Below are 10,070 nucleotides of genomic sequence, written 5' to 3'. Positions count from 1 at the left end.
GAGCACAAATCAATAGAATTAATAATAGAAAATCAACTGGGAAAAAATAAGCAAAACCAAAGACGGTTCTTTGAAAAGATCAGTGAAACTAGGCTAATCAAGAAAAAAAAAAAAAAAAAGGGAGCCATCGCAGTACACTGAGCTCCACAGAGACAGCGCAGGACAAGTGAGAGGGGATGGGCACTGGGCTGTTATGTGCCTCTCTGGGGAAAAATAACTAAACTTGGGCAAAGGAGATCTTAAGAAGCCGAGAGGCAAAATGACATCATGTGCATTCTTTGTGCAAAGTTGCCATGAGGAGCACAAGTACCCAGATGCTTCAGTCAACTTAAGAAGTGCTCAGGAGTTGGAAGACCATGTCTGCTAAATAGAAAGGAAAATTTGAAAACGCGGCAAAGGCAGACAAGGCCTATTGTAAAAAAGAAAGGAAAACCTATGTCCCTCCTAAAGGGGAAGCAAAAAAGAAGTTCAAGGAACCCAATGCACCCAAGAGGCCTCCTTCTGCCTTTTTCTTGTTCTGTTCTGAGTACCGCCCCCAAATCAAAGAACATCCTGGCCTATCCATTGGCAATGTTGCCAAGAAACTGGGAAAGATGTGGAACCGCACTGCTGCAGATGGCAAGCGGCTTTATGCAGAGAAGGTTGCTGAGCCATGGGAAATATATGAAAAGAATATTGCTGCATACCAAGCTAAAGGAAAGCCTGATGCAGTGAAAAAGGGACTTGTCAAGGCTGAAAAAAAACTGAAAAAGGAGGAAGATGAGGAGGAGGAAGATGATGATGATGAATAAGTTGGTTCTAGCAGTTTCTTTTTGGATATAAAACATTTAACACCCCTGTACACAACTCATTCCTTTTAAAGAAAAAAATTGAAATGTAAGGCTGTGTAAGATTTGTCTTTAAACTAAATAGCATCTTTTTTGTATAGTTAACACACTACTTAATGTATCTTTAGATAGCCCTGTCATGATGGTATTTTCAGTAGCCTCTAACCTTGCCTGGTACGGTATGAGGGTTGTAAATTGGCATGGAAATTTAAGCAGGTTCTTGCTGGTGCATAGCACAAAATAGATACATATGGACATGGTAGTTTTTCTTTTTTTATCTTCAGTTGTCTCTGATGCCTCTTATATGAAATAATTACTGTTCTATTAACTGAATACTGCTCTGTAATTACAAAAAAAAATTGCAGCTGTTTTGTTGACATTCTGAATGCTTCTAAGTAGATACAATTTTTTTGTTAAAAAAAGAGAGAGGACACAAATTAATAATATCAGACAGAAAAAGGACAATAAAGAAATATTATGAACAAGTCTATGCCTACAAATTTGATAACCTAAATAGACCAACTGCTTCAAAGACACAACCTACCAAAATTCACAAAGGAAAAATAATAATCAGAATTTTCTTATATTTATTAAAGAAATGGAATCAATAATTAATAATCTTCCAAAAAAGAAAGGTCCAGATTTTTTTTTCCTTTTTTAAAAAATTGAAACATATTGATTATACATGTTTGTGGGGCACAGAGCTGAATTTTAGCTCTAGATCCTATAGAACAGGAAGTCTTTGAAATGACTGACAAGGAATTTCAAGCAACCATTCTAAGGAAACTAAATGAGATACAAGAAAACTCAGTTAGACAACACAATGAAATGAGAAAAATATACAGGACCTGAAAGAAGAAATGTGCAAAGAAATCAATGCCTTGAAAAAGAATGTAGCAGAGCTTGTGGAGCTGAAGGATTCATTCAATGAAATAAAAAACACAACAGAGAGTCTAACCAGCAGGCTAGAACAGCAGAAGAGAGAATTTCTGACCTTGAAGACAGGCTGTTGGAATTAACACAGGTGGACCAGAAAAAAGAAAAAAGAATTTTTAAAATTGAAGAAAATCTAAGAGAGATAACAGACAAACTTAAATCCTCGAATATCTGAATCATAGGTATTCCAGAAGGGGAGGAAAAAGGAAATGGCATTGAAACCATATTCAATGAAATAATAGCAGAAAACTTCCCAGTTATAGGGAAAGTCACAGATCTTCATATCCAGGAAGTCCAAAGATCACCAAACATATTCAATCCAGAAAGGTCCTCTCCAAGACATGTTATAGTCAAACTGGCAAAACTCAATGACAAAGAGAGAATCTTAAAAGCTGCAAGAGAGAAGCAGCAAGTCACCTATAAGGGAGCCACAATCAGAATAACATCAGACTTTTGATCAGAAACCCTAAAAGCCAGAAAAGAATGGGATGATATATTCAAAATACTAAAGGACAAAAATTGCCAACTGAGAATACTTTACCCAGCAAGGCTATCCTTCCAAAATGAAGGACAAATAGTATATTTCTCAGACAAACATAAACTGTGGCAGTTCACTACCACATGACCAGCCTTACAAGAAATTCTCAAGGGAGTACTGGGTTTGATACATGAAAAACAACCATCACTGCCATGAACACTCAAGAAAGAATAAAAGCTACCAGTAAAACAAAAATGCTAACAATAAAAAGAAACAATAGTTTTGGGCTGGCCCGGTGGCGCACTGCTACAGTGCGCCACTTGGGAAGCGCGGTGGCGCTCCCACCGAGGGTTCGGATCCCACATACAGACCGGTTCCCGCTCACTGGCTGAGCGAGGTGTGGGTGCAACACCGAGGGTTGCGATCCCGTTGCCGGTCCCGGTCTGGTACGGGCACGACACTGAGGGTTGCAATCCATTGCCGGACATGAAAAAAGACAAAAAAAAAAAAAAAAGAAAGAAAGAATAGTTTATCGACTACCCCAAGAAACCAACTAACACAGAAGACAAACAGAAAATTAGAAAGAAATGAACAAAATATACTTAAGACATTTAAACAAAAATCAGTAAAATGCTAGGAGTAAATCAACACCTTTCAATAATAACTCTAATGTAAAGGGATTAAATTTCCCACTCAAAAGACACAGACTGAATGACTGGATTAAAAAGATGGACCCAACACTATGCTACCTTTAAGAGACTCGCCTCACCTGTAAAGACACACATAGACTAAGAATGAAACAACAGAAAAAGATAGATCATGCAAATAGAAATGGAAAACAAGCTGGAGTAGCTATTCTTATACAGATAAAATAGACTTTAAACCAAAAACCATAAAAAGAGATAAAGAAGGCCACTATATAATGATAAAAGTATCTATCCATCAAGAAGACATAACAACCATGAATATATATGCACCTAACATCAGAGCATCCAAATTTATAAAGCAAACACTATTAGATCTAAAGCATGAGATAGACACTAACGCCATAATGGCAGGAGACCTGAACACCCCACTCTCAACATTGGACAGATCATCTAGATCTGGATTGGCAAAATATTGGACAGGCAAAAAATCAATAGAGAAACACAAAATTTAAACACAAAATTGGACTTGGCAGATATCTACAGAACATTCCATCCAACAACCTCAGAATATTCATTCTGCTCATCAGCACATGGAACATTCTACAGGATAGACCACATGGTAGGTCACAAATCAAGTCTCAACAAATTCAAAAAAATTGGAATTATTCCATCTATTTTTTCAGATCACAATGGATTAAAATTAGAAATCAATAACAAACAAAACTCTGGAAACTATACAAACGTATGGAAATTAAACAACATTCTACTTAATGACATATGGGACCAAGAAGAAATTAAACAGGAAATCAAAAAATTTCTTGAATATAATGAAAATAATGACACATCATACCAAGCCCTGTGGGATACTGCAAAAGCAGTACTAAGGGAGAAATTTATCACATTAAATGCTTACTTCAGAAGAATGGAAAGAGGGCAAATAAACAACCTAACACTTCACCTTAACGAACTAGAAAAACAAGAACAATCCAAACCCAAAGTTAATAGATGGAAAGAAATAATTAAGATCAGAGCAGAACTTAATGAAATAGAAACCAAAAAAATGATACAAAAGATCAATGAAACAAAAAGTTGGCTTTTTGAAAATATAAATAAAATTGGCAAACCTTGGGCCGACCCCGTGGTGCACTCAGGAGAGTGCAGCGCTGGGAGCGCAGCGCCGCTCCTGCCACGGGTTCGGATCCTATATGGGAATGTCCGGTGTGCTCACTGGCTGAGCACAGTGTGGGCAACACCAAGCCAAGGGTTGCGATCCCCTTACTGGTCACAAAAAAGACAAAAAAAAAAAAAAATTGGCAAACCTTTATTTAGCAAGGCTAACTAAGAAAAGAGAAGACCCAAATAACAAAAATTAGAAATGAAAAAGGTGATATTACAACTGATACCTCAGAAATACAAGGAATCATTAGAGACTACTATAAACAACTATATGTCAACAAGTTTGAAAATCTGGAGGAAATGGATAAATTTCTGGACACATACAAACCACCAAAACTGAGCCAAGAAGATGTAGAAAATCTGAACAAAGCAATAACAATAAAAGAAATTGAAGCTGTTATCAGAAGGCTCCCAACAAAGAAAAGCCCAGGACCCAATGGGTTTGCTGCAGACTTTCAAAGAGGAATTGATACCAATTCTCTACAAACTATTCTAAAAGATTGAAACAGAGACCATTCTCCCAAACTCATTCTATGAGGCAAACATCACCCTGAGACCAACACCAGACAAAGATACATCAAAAATAGAAAATTACAGGCCAATATCCCTGATGAATATAGATGCAAAAAGCCTCAATAAAATACTAACTAACAGAATACAGCAACACATAGACAAAATTATCCACTATGATCAAGTGGGATTCATCCCAGGGATGCAAGGTTGGTTCAACATATGCAAATCAATAAATGTGATACACCACATCGATAAAAGCAAAGACAAAAACCATATGATCATCTCTATAGATGCTGAAAAAGCATTTGACAATATTCAACATTCTTTCATGACAAAGACCCTCTACGAGTTAGGTATAGATGGAAAGTATCTCAACATAGAGCCATACATGATAAGCCCATTGCCAATATCATCCTGAATGGTGGGGAAAAGCTGAAAGCTTTTCACTTAAAAGCAGGAACTAGACAAGGATGCCCACTTTCACCACTCCTATTCAACATAGTGTTGGAAGTACTAGCCAGAGCAATCAGAGAAAAAAAGGAAATAAAGGGCATCCAGATTGGAAAAGATGAAGTCAAACTGTCCCTGTTTGTGGGTGATATGATCTTATATATTGAACAGTCTAAAGCCTCTACAAAAAAACTCTTAGAGTTGATAAATGATTTCAGCAAAGTTGCAGGATACAAAATCAACACACAAAAATCAGTAAACATGCAGAAAAAGAAATCAAGAAAGCTAGCCCATTTACAATAGCCACCAAAAAAATAAAATACTTAGAAATAAAGGTAACCAAGGATGTGAAAAATCTCTACAAAGAGAGCTACAAACTACTGTTGAGAGAAATTAAAGAGGACACAGGAAGATGGAAAGATATCCCATGCTCTCGGATCGGAAGAATTAACATTGTGAAAATGTCTATATTACCCAAAGTGATCTACAAATTCAATGCAATCCCCACCAAAATTCCAATGACATTTTTCTCAGAAATGGAAAAAACTATTCAGACATTTATATGGAATAATGAAAGACCACACATAGCCAAATTAATCCTGAGCAAAAAAATAAGGATGGAGGCATAACACTACCTGACTTTAAACTATACTACAAATCTATAATAACCAAAACAGCATGGTACTGGCTTTAAAACAGAAACAAGGATTAATGGAATAGAATAGAGAACCCAGAAATCAACCCACGCACTTACTGCGATCTGATCTTTGACAAAGGCACCAAGTCTACACACTGGGGAAGTCTACACACTGTTCAACAAATGGTGCTGGGAAAACCGGATATTCATATGTAAGAGAATGAAACTAGACCTGTACCTCTCACCACATACCAAAATCAACTAAAAATGGATTAAAGTATTAAATATTATATCCTGAAACAATAAAACTCCTTAAAGAAAACATAGGGGAAACACTCCAGAAAGCAGGAGTGGGTACAGACTTCATGAATATGACCCCAAAAGCACAGGCAACCAAAGGAAAAATAAACAAATGGGATTATGTCAAACTAAAAAGCTTCTGCACAGCAAAAGAAACAATTAACAGAGTTAAAAGACAACCAACAGAGTGGGAGAAAAATTTGCAAAATATACATCTGACAAAGGATTAATATCCAGAATATACAAGGAACTCAAACAACTTTACAGCAAAAAACCAAATAACCCAACTTAAAAATGGGCAAAGGAGGGCCAACCTTGCGGCACACTCGGGAGAGTGCGGCATTGGGATCGCAGCAGTGCTCCCGCTGTGGGTTCGGTTCCTATATAGGGATGGCCGGTGTGCTCACTGGCTGAGCGCAGTACAGCCGGTCACAAAAAAAAAAAGACAAAAAAAAAAATGGGCAAAGGAGCTGAATAGGCATTTCTCAAAGAAAGATACAGAAATGGCCAACATCACTCAGCGTTCGGGAAATGCAAATCAAAACTGCTTTGAGATGCCATCTCACTCCAGTTATGATGGCTAATATCCAAAAGACTGAGAATGATAAATGATGGCAAGGTTGTGGAGAAAAAGGAACTCTCATACACTGTTGGTGCAACTACAAAATGGTGCATGCTTTATGGAAAATGGTATGGAGTTTCCTAAAACACTTACAGATAGATCTACCACATGACCCAGCTATTCCACTGCTGGGAATATATCCAGAGGAATGGAAATCATCATGCCAAAGAGATACCTGTACTCCAGTGTTTATTGCAGCACTATTTATAATAGCCAAGAGTTGGAACCAGCCCAAATGTCCATCATCAGATGAGTGGATAAGGAAACTGTGGTATAACTACACAGTGGAATACCACTCTGTTATAAAAAAAAGAATGAAATACTACCACTTGCAACAACACAGATGGAATTAGAGAAAATTATATTAAGTGAAACAAGTCAGGCACAGAAAGAGAAATACCACATATTCTCACTTATTTGTGGGAGCTAAAAATAAATAAATATACAAACAAGGGGGAGAAGAAGACACAACAATTCCTTGAACTTGTTAAGATGAGTGAACAGATATGATGTGGTGGGGGGAGGGGAGAGAGAGGGGGTGAAAGAAGAATGGGTAAAGGGACATGAAAATCAGCTACAATGTATATTGAGAAGTTAAAATAAAAATAAATAAATAAATAATAGTAATAAAATTAATAATATAATAATAAAGAAAGAACAGACAAATAGATCAATGGATTACAGCAGAGAGCCCACAAATATACCAATGCAAGTATAGTGAACTGATCCTTGACAAAGAAGCAAAGGCAATTCAACAGGAAAATGGTAGTCTTTTCAACAAATAGTGCTGGAAGAACTGGACATTCATATGCAAAGGAACAAAAGTTAATTTAGACACAGACCTTACACCTTTTACAAAAAATTAACTGAAAATGGATCATAGACCTAAATGTAATATGCAAAACTATAAAACTTCTAGAAGATACCATAGGATAAAATCTTGAATCTAGGTGACCTTGGGTTTGGCAATGAGCTTTGAGATACAACACCAAAAACATGACCCATGAGAGAAAAAAATTGATAACTTGGACTTCATTAAAATTTAAAACTTCTGGGCTGGCCCGGTGGCGCACTGGAGAGTGCGCCGCTTGGGAGTGCGGCTGCGCTCCTGCCAAGGGTTCGGATCCCATGTGGAGACCGGTTCCCGCTCACTGGCTGAGTGTGGTGCGGGCGCAACACTGAGGGTTGCAATCCCGTTGCTGGTCCCCGGTATGGGCGCGACAACAGGACGAGGGCCCAGTTTGGGGGGTCAGAAGGGGATACAGTCCAAGCTGAATATTCCCAAAGGACTTCAAAGGTAGACTTTTGCTGTTGTCTTCGGATGAGATTGGGCACAGACTTAGAGACACAAAGGCCAGACAAAGGAAGGTTTCGTCTTTACAAGGGGCAGCTTGCAGGGCTGAATTCCAAACTGTGTGGGTTTAGATATCAACCATGTGGGAGTGTGTGGATGTGTGAGTAATGAGTGTGAGACAGTGTGAGTGTGTCTGGGAGTGAGAGTCACACCCTAGCTGGAGAGTTTCCTCTCCTCTTGAAACCCAAGCTTCCCAGCAGCCCTTCCTGAGGCCCTCTCTGCCCAGGGTGCATCTGGGCTGTCCCCATCACTCCTCCTGCTTAGGTCCATTTACCTGTCAGTGCCCCAGCCAGCTCCCCAGGCTACAAAGCAGGGGATGGTCTATCTATTTCTCACTCTCTGCAGCCCCAGCCCAGGACCTGGCACATGGAGGCGTCAAGAAATAGATGCTAAGTGATGGGTTTTTCCACACCCCGTGCCACTTCTCACCTCCAAGTGTTTGCTCATATGGTCTCCTCCACCTGAATGCCTCTCCCTTTTCCCTCCCTTTTTCTCACTGATCCTTGGAAGCACCAGTCAGAGGCCACCTCCTCCAGGATGCCATCCCTGACTCCCAGGACTGAGTCCACTGTACTGTCCCTTACTTGGCAGCTGTCTTGAGCATTTCATTGTAAGGTCTCAGAGGGCAGGACCTGTGTCTGTTTCACGTATTCATGTCTGCATCCTCAGCATTTGTCACAGGGTGAGGCACACAGTAGGGCCAAGACATGAAAGCATGTAAAGACTAATTAAACACTGTGCCCCCTCCCCTAGGAAGCCAATCCTTACCCATCAGGGCCTGGCTCACCCTCCACCACAGCACTTGATCCCACTGGGCTGTCCTTGGCTCCAAGAAGTTTGCCTGCACCCCCAGACTGAGAGATCCTTAAGGACAGGATGGGGTCAAATTACTCTCTGGGTAACCCCCGGCCCCCAGCCTGAATCTACCCATCTCCCACCTTACGTCCTTGCGCTGGCCCCTCACTCAAGGCTCCACAGCCACTCTGGTGTTAGGCCATCCTCCAGCATGCTGCTTTCCACCCCAGGGCCTCTGCATCTGCTGCTTCCTCTCCCTAAACTAGTCTTCTCCCCAGATCCTCATCCGGTTCTCAGCTGAAACATCTCCTCCTCAGACAGGCCTCCCTGACCACCTGTCCCACTGGCCTAATAGGTCTCTGTTTTACTTTCTTCTTGGGGCCTCTCTTACCTGAAATACTTTGTTTAGTGTTTTTCCCTACCATCTGGTTCCATCAGGGCTTTTATGGTGTCCAGGGGTTAGCGGTCCATGGAGCCTGGGTTCAAATCCCAGCTCTATCGCTTACCTGCTGTGTAGTTCTGAGCAAGTTTCTTAACTGCCCCGCCCCTCAGTTTCCCCATCTGTAAAACGGGCGATAGTAGTATAGCTCCCTCATAAGGGTAGTTGTGAGGATTAAATGAGTTGATCTATGCAGTGCCTTAGCACAGGGCCTGACAGACTGTACCAGCTGTTGATTGAAGGGTTGTTTTGCTATCTAAATATTTCTGGAGTAGGCGCTCAGTAAACATTAATTGAAAGCATGAACAAACACTGGCACTTAGAAGTTGGGCTTTCGGGAAGGGGGGATTGAGTCGCCCAGCCCCCAACCCCAAAGGCAATTGCCTTCTCTGCAGAGTGACGGGAGGGGCCCTGGCAGGAAGGGAAGGAGGAGGGGGTGCGGATAGGCAGGAGCCGAATCCGGGAGGCCCGGGCAGGGGTTGGCATTGTATTCTAGAGCAAGGGGAACTACTGCGGAGTTCTCCACGGGGGCGCGACCTCAGGCTGCTGAGTGGGAGAGGGAGCGCAACAGGGTCGTGGCGGGGTGCTGGGGTCGCCCCTAGGAGAGGAGGTCGGCTTGGCCTGTAGGGACGGTGGGGACAGTGACAGGGGCGGAGAATCGGGTCCCCCGAGCCGGCCGGGCAAGAGGCTGGGCGTGCCACCGGGGAGGGGCGGGGCGCGACGGCGCCTGCAACTCCGCGGGGCACCGGGGCGGGGCGCAGGAAGCGGGGGCGGACCCTGTCCAGCGCCCAGGAAAGCCCCGCGCCGCGCGGGCCAGCGCCGGGACGCCAGAGGGGTCCCCACTTCCCGCTCGGACGGCGAATGGAGCAGGGGCGCGCAGGTAGGACCTGGCGTCG

At 41.8% G+C, this 10,070-nt stretch overlaps 1 protein-coding gene and 1 pseudogene across 1 annotated transcript in view; both read left to right on the top strand.

Moving 5' to 3' along the window:
* The first annotated feature begins 223 nt into the window (after positions 1 to 223).
* Positions 224 to 791, top strand: LOC103585613 (annotated as a pseudogene).
* A 9,213-nt stretch (positions 792 to 10,004) lies between these two features.
* Positions 10,005 to 10,070, top strand: part of IL4R (interleukin 4 receptor) — a 37,757-nt gene continuing 37,691 nt past the window's right edge. The window contains exon 1 of the mRNA XM_008566615.1: positions 10,005 to 10,054. The gene's annotated coding sequence lies outside the window, so the exon portion shown is untranslated. The remainder of the gene's footprint in view (positions 10,055 to 10,070) is intronic.

This window comes from Galeopterus variegatus, unplaced genomic scaffold, assembly GCF_000696425.1.
Source record: "Galeopterus variegatus unplaced genomic scaffold, G_variegatus-3.0.2 Scaffold256, whole genome shotgun sequence".
NCBI lineage: Eukaryota > Metazoa > Chordata > Mammalia > Dermoptera > Cynocephalidae > Galeopterus > Galeopterus variegatus.
The sequence above is the reverse complement of the archived record's forward strand: the minus strand, read 5'-3'. Positions and strand labels throughout refer to the sequence as shown.